The sequence below is a fragment of the Poecilia latipinna genome, unplaced genomic scaffold, assembly GCF_001443285.1.
Source record: "Poecilia latipinna isolate Pla-1442-1.1 unplaced genomic scaffold, P_latipinna-1.0 Scaffold2884, whole genome shotgun sequence".
Taxonomy (NCBI): domain Eukaryota; kingdom Metazoa; phylum Chordata; class Actinopteri; order Cyprinodontiformes; family Poeciliidae; genus Poecilia; species Poecilia latipinna.
The window spans coordinates 28737-44477 of NW_015115500.1; positions in this window are offsets into that span (position 1 = coordinate 28737).

A 15741-nucleotide genomic window follows, 5' to 3' on the forward strand; every position below is an offset into this window, starting at 1 on the left:
AAAAGAGTGTCCAACTCCTCTCGAGGAGACAGATTCCACAACCAGAGACATGCGTTGAGGTGAGACCGATTATTTCTACCTGGAACCTCTCTAAAGATGAACTCCAAAAATACACTAAATATAAAGTATTCAGTGTATTCTAAAAATATACAACTCCCCCATATATATATATATATATATGAGTTCTATGCAAGAGGTTCTCTGTGAGGTGGGAGTGCAGAAGCTTGGAAGCTGCAGGTCGTTGGAGGAGCTTCATTCTCGAAGGCGGTGCTCAGGTCACCCAGGTGTTTTCACAGCTTATGGTATCTCATGGGAGATTGAAGGATTTGTCAAACATGGATGAAAGTATCAAAGCAATACTACACATCTTTTTGATGAGGGTATAATATTATAGCATGACGTAAAGCTCAAAAAAGTCAGTTTTATATAATACTGTCCCTTTAAACTTAAACTCATTTCCAAAAAGTGCTAAAAGCCCTGAGAGTGTGTGCTGAACTACAAAGCCCTCTATAGTCACTGAAGTTTCAATAAAATCTGTCACCTGACTGCAGAGCTATCAAGTTTAACAGATGTTATGTTAATGTGTTCCAGCAATCAGGAAGTCTGATTGACAGAGGTCCATCCTTTTGAAGACAGGTTATGAATTACAATTTGAATAGTTAAAGCTTGCCTTGGAATTAACAATATTCCAGAGTATTAGCTTTAGCCAACTGGAGGATGAACTGCACACACTGAGAGAAGCAGGATGTGACAGACTGTGCATGTATGAGAACAGCACATTTTCACAGGGAATGCTATACATATTAATTTTGGTGATTCTTTTTTCATTTACTGCCCTCATTATAATCAGTCCTTTAATATACAGACAACTGAATAGTACTTTATGAAAAAAAAAAAAATCACTGGTTTATTCAATCAAAAGGTAATTGCAAGCATTAAAAGGTGTTGTGTGTTGTGTACAATTTGTCAGATTTGTAGTTGTGGTTAAGACTGTTGTTCCTATGGAAAGTGATGGGTTGTAGGTTTTCTTCTCCCTCTTTATCTTCCGTAAATTCATTCCTGGAAGTTAATTTTATTTTCCCTAATCCGCTGTCAGACAGGTGTCTACAGAGACAGTTCACTTTGGAGTTTAGACAGTAACATCAGTGACAGAAAAAAGTATATTTAACATAATTCTAAAAGCAATTAGTGTTTTTAAAATCCGGGCTCCACAGACTTTATATAGTCAGCACCTTTTTGAAAACAAATTATGTTTGCAAGCATCTTGCCTTAAAATATAATTATTTTTCTCAAAATAACCTGCTGGACAAAAACTGTTTGTGCTTCTGCACCTTTATAAACTCAATTCAGTGGCATCGGAATGTGTGAGGCGTTCTGGTAGCTCCTTTCTTTAAATGTGATTTGATTGGCATGGGATTTAAATGGCTAATATTTATGAGTCAAAATGGTCTATTAAAGCCGTGGTCCATAAAAAATTGATTACAACCATGTAGAAAATAAGTGAATACATAAAGTAACAAGTTGAATGCTACTACTAATACTATTACTACTACCACAACAATTACTGCTACTACTAAGATTACTACTACTAACACTAATAAGAATAACATATCGACTGACTTTTTTCCCCTAAATATTTTTTATTTAATCAGGATTGTTTTCTTGCTGATGATTTTGTAAGTCTAAATAATTTAACAGTAAGTTTTGAGGTGACAGCATTCCCATTCTTTTGGAGTTGCTGTCCATAACATTTTGTGTGCAACAAGAACCTTTCTATGAAATGCCCTTTTAAACCTCCAGCAGAACCTGGCTCAGTGTGAGCGACCATCTTCCACAACCAACTCGGGCTTCCAGAACACAGAGGATACATAAAGCACTGGAGCACTGATGCAGGAATACTTTTTGTGTTATGGAACGCTAAAGTGTCAGAAGTAGCAGCTCCTTCAGTGGTTTCATCGAGGAGGGAAAGACATCTAAGTGTGTTCAACACAGTGCAATGACAGAATGAATTGATTGATTCTCACTGGATTTTGATATTTTAACTAGCAGAATGAAAAAAAGAAATCTATTGAATGGTGATGCTTCTCATCCTCAGGCCAACAGCTGACAGTGGAAGACTGTCCACAAAGTGCATCATTTATGAGGACAGGTCTTCTTTACATCCCTCCTTATGCTGGGTTAGAGTTTAAAAACCTTCACTCAGTCTGGTCTGGATGACCACAGCTAAAGTCACAAAACAATAGACTTGATTCTCAGATGTTGTAATGAATCACATGCAGTGCCTGAATCAAAGTGTTTACCAAAAGGGGCTAAAGACTAAATATTCCACTTTTTGTTGTTCCAAGGTTCCCTGGAGCCTATTTTTTGGTTTGTGATTCATTACTTCATGTGACTGTAAAGACCCCAAAGAAAGGCTCTATCTGAGAGACACTGAAGCACAAATAATTATCTCCCCAGAGAAAGCTGCAGTCAGTGTATGTGTGTGAACATACACAACGGACTCCCCTGCCTGCAGAGATGTCTGACTTCATGACTCTACTTGTATACACATGTAAATTCTTTGTGTATGCTCTTTTAATTTGTAATCATCCAGTGTATCATGTTTTCTGTGTGTGCATGTAGCAAAGCCTTCTATGTCAGTGTTTTCCCTTAAGTGACATCATAGGTACTCATTTCATCCATTACTAGAAACAGGAGAAGCTCAGCATGCAGCAGAGTGAATGCACACATCAGCAACCACACAAATACATCCAAAATGTGTTTTACAGACTGAAGCATGGATTTCTTAGAGGTTTTGCAGTATTATGTATTATTTCCAATGTATTATTTCATTCTGTCAGATTTGATCAGCTAATGTCACTGTCAAGGTATTTAGTTTGAAGAAACTCTTAAAAGTAAGAATTTTACCATCCAAGATTTTTTTTATAAAAGGAAAAGTAGTTAATCTGTTTAGGGCTGCATTTTTATATTCCAAATATCTAAAAAAAATATATATTTTTATATATGTGTATTGTTTTACTTATTTGAAACAAAAAAATGAATTTGAAACTGACAATAAAGATGTGAAACTAATAACGGATGCAAAACTGAAAGAACATATAAAATTACTTTTACAATGCTTGTTTTTTTTCAGTTCCATATTTTTTTGTGCAGCTTCATTCTTTTGACCATGTTTTGTTGTGGGAGTGGGGCCTCAGATGACGGGGTGTGAAATCATGACTGACAGCTCACTACAACAGCTGGACTACATATTCCCAGACTGCTACTGCTCCCATCTCACAGCTCTAATTAGTATGACTTCCTCTTCTAATGCGGACGGCAGTAATAACATAAAGGCTGGTTGTCATTTCACAGACAAACTGAGAAAGAAAACAGCCACATTCACAATACTGATAGTTTGACAATCAGTATTGTCAAACTATCAATACCTGAGCAGCTTAGTATTGATAGTTTGACATGGGCTGGCCACTAGTGTAGTCGATGACACACCCTGGGTCAGTCAGGCCAAACGGGGAGTGGATGAGGAGGGAGCACGGGACCTCCCTGCATATTGAACCAGACAAAAAATCAAACAAGTCACAACAGAAGGGCTGAAATCTTTGACATTAATAAAATAGATAAACCAAAGTCCCCTAGTCCTTACAGCACTTAACACAGAGCGTGGAAACATTCTTATACATCTTTCTTAATTTAGCAGGAGAAAAGCACAACCTATACACTGCCTAAATTATGACCACCATTATGGTTATATTCTTAAACTGAATCTTTCCTTTGGCAGCGATTCATTTATGTTTTTTATCTGTTTCTTAATGCAGAGAAGCAAGGCTACACAAGAAAATGTGGCTCCTCCCGTCAGGCATCGACCTTTCTCCCGGTGATGCAAGGGTTAATTCAGGTGTGTAATTCCTTAAGGCAAAACACATGGCAACAGAGTAGATGTGTCTGTTTTCCTTCCACTCTGTGCCTTTTTAACCAAATGCTCATTATTCACAGTTCAATGGCTATTTATTTTTAAGTAACTTCACATCAATTCACATGATACTAATGGTCATATGTACAGTCATGTTGTCCTGATATGACACCAAATATAGACTTTTATGTTTCAGTTGTTCTGAACATTATAGCTGTATGTATCAAAAGTTCTGTCTAAAGACAGAATAGATAAATAAACACGACTTAAATTTTAAGGGGATTGTTTGTGGTACTGATAATTTAGAATATGTGCTATACAAGTTTATGAAATTTGTGTGATTATATAAAAAGGAAGACAAATCAGAAGGTAAAGGCTCATGTGATACTTGGATTTTCATTCTTGATGATACACAACTTACTTTGAAAAGTGTAAACGATCACATGAAGCTACATTTACTACGTTATGTCAACAATCAAAAAACTTCAACAGAAACTTGCCATTGACCTCTTCTTGACTCATGCCAGAACCAATCTGTGTCCGATTTCTGGTGCCAGCAGTCTGAGTAAGTCTGGCTTTTGCCAACTGCCACCATAGCAATCAAGAACACAATCAAAGAATCTTTACAATTGTAAGATGATGTAAGACAAACAACCAGAAGTTTAACAATAATTGACACTTTCTTTTTTTAATTAATCAACGTACCTTCACTATTAGAATTATTAAGCTGTATGGTGCAGATGGCAGTGCTTTGTTGTCTTTTCCCCAACGTTGCACGCTGCTGGTCAGCTAGCTAAAACACAATAGTTAAAAACACAAAATGTAATGGTTTTGCTAATTCAGTTGAGTGCAATTCAGTTTCAGAAACAGTTTTGTGAATAAATGCTGATGCTTTTGGCCAGCAGTGTCTGTGCATGCCACTGGTCTTAATGCAAAGGAGCATGGAAACTTGAGCAACTCTTTTCTAAAGTAGTACTATAGCAGTAAACTGAACACTGTGCAGCAGGTCACACATGTTCTTCAAACATGTCATGTTCACTGCAGAAAGCACATCTTACAAGAAAATGTGAAATTTAATTAAAATCTAATGAATATCTAATTGGTTTAAAGCAACATGTATTTTAAACAGAACTACAAAAACATGTTGGAAAGAACAAATAAATACCGTCAGCACAGCGCAGAACTGTTTGTGTCCACAGTAAGTCTTTACATTAGCTCATGCTTTTTTCATTTTTTCTTTCATCTTCATCCACACTACTATGGACCGAACACTTCAGTAGCAATCACTTTCACCTGTTCACCCCTGCTGTTATCCCTTTAAAACTCTCTCTCAACTTCAGCCTCACCAAATCTCTGCAGAAAACTTCCTTTAAAACATCAGAGCAGCTACTCAGTCTCCTCCTCCCCCCAGTCTCCTCTGCATCCATGAACTGAAAAATAAAACCTTCAGCTTTTGTTCATATTTAAAATTTCAAAAGAGCTTTTTCACTTTGACCGTGATGTATCACTGCACTCACCCCCACAGAGCGAGCTTAATGTGCACTTAGTATGCAGGCCAGGTCCTCATTAAAATGCTAAGTGTGTACTGGGAATGAGAGAAAGAGAGAGAGCGAGAGAGAGAAAGTTTGTTGGGCCATAAACTTGGAACTGTGATTTGCTCCAACAAGCGTTAAGCAAAATGGAGTAAGACACTTTCACATTCTCTGTTGGTTTGTCTCTAGAAAATCATGTCTCCTTATTGGATAATGCAGCAAAGCATTTCATGATCTGGCTTGAATTGGAGCAGAACACAACATAGCAGCACATGGATGGCTTCTGAATAATGCAACTTGCAACAGAGAAGCAATGTCACACCTTTAGCAATGGATAATCTTCATTCGTCTCCCTTTTGTGGCCTCCTCCACACATGCACACACACACACACACACCCACACACACACCCACACACACACACACACATGCACGCATACACCTAGACCACACAATTTATTCTCTTTCTTATTTACTTATTTACCAAGAGCAATCCTTCTTCTTCAGGTCCCACAATGTTAAATATGCAGCAGAACGCTTTCATGCTCTTGTCCTCAAAGTGCACAGTGTTTAAATGTGATGCTAATAGAAAGAGAGTGGACCATTTAGTGAACACAAAGCATTTGCTTTGGTGATTTATTAAAACGCCGAGCCTTCACAAAGAGATGCTATTCATTCAGTGTCTCACTGCCTGTGCACTCATTGTTCAAAATCTATTAGAGCATATCAGTGAGCCGTAATGCTTCAACTGACATCTTCATTTAGTGCCATTCACACATACTGTAGTTTATTCAGCCTCAGCTCTACATACAGTGCCCCGTAAAAGTGCAACAGAGCGCCACATTGGCATCAGTCTACCAGAATGTTTTTGAACAAAATAAATGTGATAGAAATGTGATTACCTAATCTGAGAAATCAAAAAGGGAAATAGTAACAAAGACCCTCTGGTTTTATATTCTTATTGACCCAATTCTACTTTTGGCACATTTTTAAAAAAAATAACTATTGTTTTTAATTACATAAAACATCATATTCATCCTTGTGTGGAGGGGAAACAATGAACATAGCAATAGGTTATTATTGAAACACTGAGACTTATTGATGGATCTAAATCCAACACAAATGACAAAGAGCAATTTGACCCTATTTACTCCTGCCACCAATCCTACGGACAGCGATAAAAACAGTATCAAAAGCATTCATAAAGTTTTGGAGATAATTTCAAAGTGATCTAAGAAACTTGTATCTACCTTAGTTTAAAAGTCTGATGCACAATAAAAGACCACCCATTGACTTGTGGTGACTCCCCTTAAGAAGCAGAGTTACTTAGATGTTTCCTAGACTGTTCAAATAGATATTTCATAAACAGCATTGTTAATATCAGACCAGGAATAAACAGCTACTGAAGGGAATATTTCTAAGATAGAGTACAACTAAAACCACAAATACATATGCAGGTCTTCCGGGATAATTTTGATATGTATAGCAGTACATTTGTTAAAAAACAATGTGCAATGAACAAAAGTTCAATTTGTTATTTTAAGAACAATTTCAGCTTTCACTGTGGAGCATTTAATCTGTGTTACTGTTTTTCACACACACACACACACACACACACACACACACACGCACACACACACACACACACACACACACACACCTACACACACACACACACACACACACACACACACACCCACACACACACACACACACACACACACTTACAAAACTGTTTAAGAAGGAAACTCTGAGGATGTCAAGTTGGACAAGACAGATCAGAAAGTCCATGATGAAGACTTTATGGGAACAACACCTTAAGGAAGTAACATCTCAGGGGAAGTGAGAGGAAAGATCTTTGGTTTGTCCATATAATTTTGATTGCCTATTTTATGAAGATTGTAATTGATTAAAATTATTAGGCTGAACTGAATGAAAGGAAATGTATCCAGTGGGACACCTCAATGCCTGAAGATGGTATTTTCCCAAATTTAACCTTCTGAATCCCTGCTGGGCCGGTAGGGGTCCGTAAAACTCAGGGTGGAACTTTGAGACAGAATAGGTGCTGCCCTGGACATTCTCAAAGAGACACACAGGGACAGGAGACAGAAATGACAGATGAAACACAACAACATGCAGAGGACAAAAAACTGGGACTCAGAAACTGGACCACATACACAATGATCCAAAGTAAGTTTGACAGTGTGTGATACAGTATAATTTTTAGAGCATGAGAATGGTAACTACAGAGAATTAAAGCTGAAACATTTTAATATAATTATATTATTCATTTTCTTAAAAAAAGACAAAAAAGAAACAATAATGTAATACTGGTTATTAGAACATATTTGGACTGGCAAGAGAGTTAAGAAGTGGCAGTGGGACCACTGAGACAACAAACCAGAGTTTGGTTTTCTCTCAAATTATTTGTCTCATGTTTTACTGTTAGAACATAGTGACAGTTTTAACAAAATTATAAAAAATATAATTTTATAAAAGTTATCTACTGCACCTTTTACCTTGTGCTTGATTTTGAAAGTACGTGTTAGCCCTTTAAAGAGAAATGATCACAGGACACAAAATCACTTCTTCACTCACTCGCTTGTATTGAGTCTATTTCAGAAAACAATACAAAAATATTAGAACTCATGGCAAAATGCTAACTAAAGCAGCTTATCATCACCTTTGTTTTGCTTCCTTGACTTGCAGGAAGTTGTCACTGAGGCACATTTTGATATTGCTAATTAAATTTATCAATGAGGACAACATGTGATATTCATAAGATCTGAATGAAAAATGTGAAAACTGACTTATTATTTGGCCAAGGGGGAACAGAAAGAGAAGAGGCCGTAACACTGGGCCATCGGGTATCCCACATAGCAGGCTCTTGGATTGTGATATTATCTGATTTGTAGAAGCATTAAATCTTCTGCCAGAAAGATAGGTGACAAACCACTCAAGTTCTAAGCCTTATAGACTGACTACATCTCACAGGCTGTTAATCAAAAGCCGACATTAGATCTAGGAGAACCATCACTGTGGATTCTGAGCTGACAAGCAGTTACTGTGGAGTGGAGCTGAAATTGCAGGACTGAAATTGGTCTAAGATATATTTTTTTAATGTGAGAAATCAGTTGCTCTGCCACTGCCTTTTCAAGAAGCTTTGACAGAAACAGGATCTTGGAAATCAACCTGTAATTTTCAAACTACAGGGTCGAGGTTTGCCTTAGTAATGGCTCAACAATGGCATGATTGAAAGAACTGGGAAACACATCTATTGAGAGCAAAGTACTGAAATGTCTACAATGCAAGAACCAATGACAGACCCCCCCCCCCCCCCAAAAAAAAACAACAACAACAACAACAAAAAAATCTACACTTTTTTGGCAACATCACCAAATGAATGTCATTTGGACTGGTAGAAATGTTCATTTTAGCAAAGATGAAATATCACACAGAGTCACTGGATCAAATCCATCACTGAGATACTAAAAAAACAAAAAAATAATTATGGAACATTGATGGGCAAATGCTTCCTTATTGACTTTCATTACAAAAAAGTTGAGAAAATCATTATTGTCAGCTGTTGTTTAAAGAATCCAAAGTTTGCTGAGGTGGAACCTGTGAAGCTGCAGTGTAGTGGATTTCCACAGGTTTTTTACTCTGTGACAGATTCTTTTGGATTGCCAAATAGATTCATTTATCCATGGAAAGGCCTTTTTAAGTGTTATGAGGGCCGCTTTGTTAAGAATATCAAAACAATGTGCAGGATGCCATGAAATAGTGGGAATGTAAAATATTTGTTACATATATTAGGATCATTTTCACTTTTCTAAAGACTTGCCATATGAGTGTTATTGTTTCAGTGTGAAATTAAAACCAGGGAGAACTTTGCTTTCAAAGGATTTGATTTAATTAAAGACTCTCTGCTGGTGCAAGACATTTTTCTAACACATTTATGACAGACTTTTGGCACTCAGGGAGAGATCAGGATGCATCAGACACTTTTAGAGAGCAAGAGGCCATGAAGTGTTGTAGAGCTCGAAGGACAAAAAGGTGGGAGTTGGTGATGGAGGAGTTCAGAAAAAGAAAGCACTTGGTGGACTTTGGAGTGTCCTTGAACTCGTCTCAGAGTTCATGTCTCCCACGTTAGCTCTGCTCGGGACGTGGTAATGAGCAGTCACATAGTGTGAGTGTTCTTGAGAAACTAGGCCACATGGGGTTGGGGGTAGCTCACTCCTCACCAACCCCAGTGAAGTGCAGTGATGGTTGACAGCTAGTCCTCCCAGTCTCTGGGCCAAGGTGAGTCACATCGCAGATGGAAAAATGAACCAAGCTGGACTTTTTGGAAATATTGGAAATAAAAGCCAGAGAATCAGATGAAACATAAAGCCAAAGACCCTATATGTGCTTCTCTGTCTATCCTTTTCTGTGGAAACAGCTTTTGTTGTATAAAATATGAGATGGGGGTTTGGAATGGCTTCATTTTTTTCTCCTTTTCTTGAGCTGTCACACCAGAGATTTGGAATTCATGACATGGATTCACATAATAGGTTGCAAGCCACATGCAAAATGAAAAGCAGCAAAAAGAAAAAAGGAAGGCAGACAGAAGGGACAGTAAACTCATTTGCAATGGGGAACTACACTTGTAATTAAATTTCAAGCTAAAAGCCGTGTTCATTGTGCACTCTAATTTGCATCCAACTTCAATATGCATGAAATTATTTTGCATGAGCAGGCACAGTATCTCCACGTGACACGGTTCAACTGGAAGAAGAAGAGGGGGTGGTGGCATGGAGCAACATTTACCAATTAGTTCTGATGTGAGCTATCAGCAAGGCTCTGTGATCTTCTTTCTCACATATCTCAACCCATTCTGTTGTCCGTTATGAGTTCAAACTAGCGTATTAAGTTTGTTCCTTTAGGGCTTCATGCATTTTCATGTGATCATAATGTGTGGAGGAACATCAAGGGTTTACTGAGAGATACTGAAATAACACAAGAATCAAAGTGATGCCCTGCTGTATATCAGGTTGATCTCTCATAGACACATTGCATATTCTTCTTGCAGTTCTGAATATTCATAAAGTTGGCAAAAAACTCGTATGGATTGTGGATTGTTTTTGACATATAACTGCCACCAGGAGTCTCAGTGACTCTGAGCCACAGGCTGGAGAGTCTTGTTGTAGATCAGAAACTTGTAGCTCCTCATCATCAGCACTAAGATAACTTAAATTCTTTATCACTGTTAGACACCACTACTTTCCTGATATTGTGATAAATGAACTATGTAAGTTGGTATGTTGTTGAATATATATTCAAGCCAAACTACATGCTGTGAAGGTGCAGTCAGCAAGTGAAACAGATGTTTTATCTGGATGTTAGATTATGTTAGTCAGTAAAAATGACTTGTTTCTTTGCTCAACTTTATTCCGGCATGTACATCAGCTAAACAGACAACCAGAACAGAAGAGAACCCACCCAATCACATATGCTCTTGGTATGACAGCGCCCCTAGCGCAGAGGTTCCCAAACTGTGGGGCGCGGCCCCTAGAGGGGGGCGCAGTGCCATTGCAGAGGGTGGTGGGGGGAAGCTGTCTGGATGAAAAAACAAACAAAAAAAAAAAACATCAACGCTGTATGCGTTCGGTTTTTACCTTAGAATGGCCAACTCTCTGTTATTCCTCTGTCAATTTGATACAGTAGGGGCTTCCGCACTTCCCATATTTGTGTCTTCTGTCACTTTTATCAGCAGTTAAAACTGTTTAATCCGTTGTTAACATGTCGTAACCTGTTTTTCCGAGCCGCCTTTAAACGCAACATGAGCGCTACGACACTCACGCTGGGTTTCCACCTGTGTGGCAGTGAAGGAGACCTGCTGCTGCTCAGGTGTGTTAGAATCACGGCAGCAAACCAGCAAAACACAAAGAACTTTTCACAGTTTTTCCCTCCAAACTAACCGACTGAGTTGAGTAAAGCTGTTGGATGCAGGTAATGTTAGCTAAAAGATGACTAGCTAATATCAATACATCACTTTAAGCTGAACAAGTAGCCTGTAGGCTCCTGATGTTGTTGTCTATGTTCAGCTACATACATTGATTTTAACCCCCCAAAAGTCGATCCCCCCGTTCTTAGAGACAGGGAGTCTCTAAGAATCGACTGCTCATTGCCCATATCGGAAACCACCACAGTCGATTAAAATAGTTCATCAGATCAATTACACTACAGCACTGTGATCAATTACAGTTAGTCACCATGTCTAAATTTGCAAGTTTTAAACCAAACATCTCAGTTTTACTGCTGGTGACAGTTCAAAAGAAGTCACTTTGTTTCAATTTAGAAATGTTAACTATAAACTGGCTGTTTGGTGGGAGGATAATTCTTTGTTTCCATAAACAGATACAGACTTCATCCAAACCTCCATCATGATGTTTTGTTTTGAGTTTCTATTTGTCACCATCTAATGCGCAACAAACAAAGACACGATGTTACTTCTGTCACTTCCAGTGTTGTAATGATATTTCAAGAACAGTTTTAAATATTGTATTTTCACATAAACAGGTAATTCAATTACAAAAACATGCTGCATATTAGCAGCTCAAAATGTCTTTGTGTCAACACAAATAAAGACTTGTACATATTTTCAACATTATTAGAATATTACATAACTACAGTAAAATATACAGGCTGTATAAATATGACTTTATGAAACATAAATCAAAACACTTATGTATCATTCATATTGATCAAAACTGATTTCTTACAAAATTACAGTCATTAACATTTGATTTTTTTACTCATAAAACAATATAACAATATTCTAGTCACAGAATCTTCTCTGAGTGCCGACCAGTACACACAAACATTGTTCTTACATCTGTAACACTGGACACAGCTACGGCCAGGGTTTCCCCCAGTGTATCATAACCCTGGCGACGCGCCACGTTTAGACAGCATTTCACTGGTGATGTTGTCCAATAACATAGATACCCAGTAATATTTTTGCATTCCCTGTCTACTTAACATCTTTTAGTACAAAAACGGTGGAGCAAGTTTTCCGGTTGAAACGCTGTAAGGTGAGCATAGCTTTCAAGAAAAAACACATTTACTAATGCTATTGCAGCCATTACTGTCATAAGGAGGGGTTGAAGTGGTGAGGAGATGACGCAGAGAATCCAGGTTATGGTGAAGATGAATTTAATGATGAATATGAATTTAATGATGAATGTAGTTCACATAGTCCAAATCAGGCAGCACGGCAGGAACAACTAGCACGCAGCTAAGCACCGGTAGCAACTGACAACGAAGACTAAATCAACTGGAACTGACGTCGACACAGGACTTAACCAGTACAACTGGGAAGACGGACAGACAGACGCAGACTGCAACGTTTGACAATTGACAAGGACCCGACGAGGAACACAGACAACAGGTGGGTATAAATACACACGGGGTAATTAAGGGAATGAGACACACCTGGGGAGCAATCAACGGGGAGGACAGGACAGAGACTCACAGGGAAACAGGAACACATTGAAAAACTCAAAAACACACAGAAAACCACGGATCATGACAATTACAAACATCCCATACTCATTTTGTAAACTTAGTTAACCTAAATATAGCTATAAACCTCATAACATCATGTTTTATCTGTGAAGGGGAATGAGACAAAACCACTTGAGACATGATCAGTAAAGAAACTCTCAAAACTTAAAATCTGAGAGGGTTGAACTCTATAAATATTATACACAATCATAACCAGAAAAGTAATAGTAAAGAAAATGTATTTTAAACTTATTTAAACGTATGCATCCCTTTACTGTATTGGTCTGTAGCTTTTAACTAGGAAGACCAAAATCGTTCATTGGTCACTAGATCTGAAATCACAGGGCGTCTTATTCCCATTAGTTCCACTGTGGTAGGAAAACGAGTTAGCTGGAGGGTTAGACTAATTTAAAACAATGTTATTTTGCTTAATGTTTTTTTTCTTCTCTTTTTTAAATCTAGAACAGTTTTATAACCACGACACATCCAGTTATGCTTTTACTATGAAATTACTATGTTGTCATTTAAACTAATTTTGAGTATTCTGTGGCAATAGAAGAGTTTTGCAGGTATTCAGCAGAGCAATTCATTTTTTGGGGTGTTTTTCGATAAGAGTCAATATTATTATTAACAATGATAATTTTTTACTGACCTGTTAGTTTAGTCAGCCAGAGCAACAGGATTTTCTTACAGATTGCTACTAAACACTGTCTTTATAACTATAAATCTAACAGGAGTAGTCTAAGGTTGTCAGTTTTTATGAAGACACAAACAGGCTCCAAGCAGTGAGCCGCAATTGGTTTATTCAGACTGCCAGAGAATATCATACTCGGCTACATAAGCTGACTTTAAGGACATGCAATGTCACCTCTCTGGTGGCGAAGGAGCCTGAGCTGATTTATAGGGTCAAGAGGTTCAAGTTAGATACAGCTGGACTCACCATAAGGCACAGCTCTAGCACCAGTCTCTTCGAATTGCCAAAGAAAGGGATTTTTTTTTTTAATCCCACGTTTTTAGCAACAAGGCAATTCAAAGTGCTTAACATGTGATGGCAGGTTAAAAGAAATGTTATATTTAATGATGTTCCAGTTTAAAATCAAAGGAAAATAACCAAATGAGGTTTTTAGTCTTGATTTAAAAGAACTCAGTGTTCCAGCAGTTTTGCACTATTCTGGAAGTTGGTTCCAGATTAGTAGCCTGGCTATTATCTTCCTATGCAATTGTGCTTGGTTCTTATTTCCCTTCCCTGCTCTGTCTGGGCTTTCTCCCTTTATGTGGATTCCTCCAGTAAAATTTCTACCAGCCAATGAGCAAACAAGCTCGTGTTTTAAAGCCAGAGGGAAAACACTTGATGAGAGGAAAGAGTTTACCATCTGAGTCAGATCAGATGTTATGAACACTGTAAGGATATCAAGACAACAGTGGGAGTTGAATTGATGTCAAATTTCCTCTAGATTTTTTTATTTTAGGTTGGTAGAGACCAAAGACTTGACTTGGACTGTGTTTTCTTAGGAGACATCGGTGAGCATGATCAGTCTTTCTCCTGTTTTAAAGGAGCATCCTCCTTGATGCCTCCCATGTCTCTTAATATCCAGAACTCAAAATGTTTGATCTGAAAGTATTTCTCTATGGCGAGAGGCAGAAGTTCAGAGAGCCAATCTTCATACAGACTTCTGAGTTTGCTGTTGATCATTTTCAGCTTTGAAAATGATCTCCACAGAAGCTGTAGTTCACACCAAGTTATCTTCAGAAATTTGAGTAACCAGCCCAAGTGAAAAAAAAAAAAAGTATACTTTAGTATACTAAATCTTAACATGTTTTAGCATACTTTGATTGATGTACTTAAACTGTGCTATTTTGGAACAACTTTTTTGTGCTTAGTATATTTTAGTAGTATTTAAATAGTATTAAATTACAACTTTTAGTATACTTAGTATACTTCAACATACTTTTTTGGAACAACTTCAAGTAGTACTTAGTATACTTTAAGTATACTTTTTTTATGTAGTATTCAAGAGAAATATTCCAAAATATTCCATATTTTGAGTGTACTAATTCTGTCATAGAATTATATTAAAAATATAATTTTAATATACTTTAAATATTTTAAATATACTGCTAATATATTAGTAATGTATTTAAATTGCACTTAATTTTTAGTTTTGATTTACTGCTATTGCTAATGAAGTACAATTTTAATTACTCATAAAAGTCTTCTTTATTCCTACTTTCCTATTTTGTACATCACATGCATAACAACACTGCAGTATTTACATTGTTTTAGGCTACAATTACATGGAAAATTAATTACACAAAATGTTCAAGGTAATTCAAATATTTTGTTTTATTATCGACATTTTAAAATTGTCCAGTTTTACTCAACTTTATGAACTTTACATAAATTATCAGTTTACACATCAAAGGTGAACACAATGAACATGAAAATTTAAGTGTGACAAAAAAACACCAAAGTTATTACTTTAAAGAACAAAAATTATAATTACATTGTGCTTTCAATATATTACCATTTTGGCAACACTTTATTTGATGGAGTGTGCATAAGACTGACATGACACTGTCATAAACATAACATAAAACCTTTCATCAAATTCTCATTAAAATTGTCATTATTTACTGAATGACACTTCATGACACTGTTGGTATGTTCCTAACATGAGTGAGGATCAACGACAGAACATTCCCGTTCACTGCACCTTACAGAAACCTACAAAAAAGAACAATAGAGCAATTAA